Source organism: Camellia sinensis, chromosome 11 (assembly GCF_055761805.1).
Source record: "Camellia sinensis isolate YWXY chromosome 11, ASM5576180v1, whole genome shotgun sequence".
NCBI lineage: Eukaryota > Viridiplantae > Streptophyta > Magnoliopsida > Ericales > Theaceae > Camellia > Camellia sinensis.
The window spans coordinates 173,677,048-173,679,289 of NC_138971.1; positions in this window are offsets into that span (position 1 = coordinate 173,677,048).

A 2,242-nucleotide genomic window follows, 5' to 3' on the forward strand; every position below is an offset into this window, starting at 1 on the left:
GTCTCGAATTACTGTATTACTGTATTACTGTTAAGCAGGCCTTCGGTAATCTCGGATTACTGGCCGGTTACGGTGCTAAACCCATAGGGCCGGGTTTGGATCGTGACAGAGTGGTATCAGAGCGATGCTTAAAGCACGAGTTATATCGCACACACATGTCCAAATGAGCTATAGGATGTCCTAGAAAAGTGATTAGGGCATTACATGAGCATGATAAGTGTGTGCGGCTAAGACATGAATATAACTATTAATGTGATAATCTGTCTAAGTATGTAACTGCCCATATTTATAATTGTTATAATTGTCTATAGTGAAATGAACAACGCAAGAAATGTTGATGAAACTGAATCCTCTGAGGCTAGAATGGCGAGGTTGGAGAGAATGGTGAAATTACTAACTCAAAGACTAGAGCAACAACAGAACCCACAGCCCTCACTTCCTCCAGTACAACCAGAGCCACCTGTTAATGATGATATCATAGCTTTGACATAGAAATTTAGTAAGATGAAACCGCCATCCTTTCAGGGAGGCCTTGAACCCTTAAAGGCTGAAGCTTGGGTTCTTGAAACACGAAAATTATTTGAAGTGTTTCCGTGCTCTGAAGCACATAAAGTGTTGCTAGCTACCTTCACTTTACAAGAAGAAGCTAGAAGGTGGTGGATGCTAGTCCGTGACACCAATACTGCTATGGATTGGGCTCAGTTTAAAGGAGCCTTCTTCGAGAAATACTTTCCACAGTGTGTCAGGGAAAGAAAAGTGACTGAATTTGAACAACTAAAACATAGTACCATGTCGGTAGCCAAGTACGAATCAAAATTTACTGAACTTGCCCGTTACGCACCACACATGGTTGATACAGATTACAAAAAGGTCAGGAAGTTTGAAGGCAGCCTTAATGTAGAAATACTCGGCAGAATTAATGTACTGAAACTGCTCAAATATGTAGATGTTCTTGATCGAGCCATTATGGCCGAAGCAAATATCGAAGCTTTGAAACAGACTGAAATGCCCGCAACTGAGTGGCGCGGGAAGAAACTAGATTTTAAATTCAAGAAAGGTAGAAACAACCCACTGAACAAAAAGCAAAACTCAGGGTCAACCAACAGCTCCAGTCAGGGAAGTGGTTCCATACCGCCCTGTTCTGAATGTGGTAAGAAACACAAAGGGGTTTGTTATAAATTATCTGGTGCTTGTTACAGGCGTGGCAAGATGGGCCACATGGTAAAAGATTACCCCTCTGCTCCTTAGGGCAATAGTAAAGCTGCAGCCAGCGACGTAGCATCAACTGCTCTACCAAAACTCAACCCTAAAGCTACTGGGAAAGAGCCTATGAGGCAAGGTCGAGTGTTCGCACTCGTACTGGGAGACGTACAAAATATCGAGACCGTCATGTTAGGTATCCTCTCTATTTGTACCCAAAATGCTTATGTACTGATTGATTCGGAGTCTACACATTCATATGTATCGCATGCTTTTTCGCGAAAACTAAATAGACCATTAGAACCCATGAACTATCTATTAGCTGTATCTTCACCTATTGAGGGATCTATGACTTGTGCTTATATGTACCCTGTATGTGAAATTATTGTTGGGGATATACATCTGTATATTGATCTATTGCCTCTGAATATTGATCACTTTGATGTGATATTGGGAATGAATTGGTTAACAAAATATCATGCTACCATAGATTGCGTAACAAAACAAGTTGTTTTTCGTCCACCTGGCCTACCTGAATTTGTGTTTAACGGAAGTGGAGTGGTACCTCCCCCGTATCTGATTTCCTCCATGAAAGCCTTTAAATTGATTAAGAAAGGGTATAAAGGGTATTTCTATTCTGTATTGATTGTATCTACTGATGATAAAACTAATGTGAACAGTATTCCTATAGTCAGAGAATTCCCAGATGTATTTCCAGACGATCTGCCAGGGGATTTGATTGACAGGGACATTGAGTTCACCGTTAATGTAATTTCGGGTACACAGCCAGTATCGAAAGTTCCTTATCGAATGGCTCCGACTGAACTGAAAGAATTGAAAGTGCAACTGCAAGAACTGTTAGATAAGAAGTTCATCAGGCCCAATACTTCACCATGGGGCGCACATGTCTTGTTTGTGAAAAAGAAAGACGGCTCACTGAGACTTTGTATTGACTACCGTGAACTGAACAAGGTAACTTTGAAAAATAAATATCCATTGCCGCGTATTGATGACTTCTTTGATCAGTTACAGGGTGCTCAAG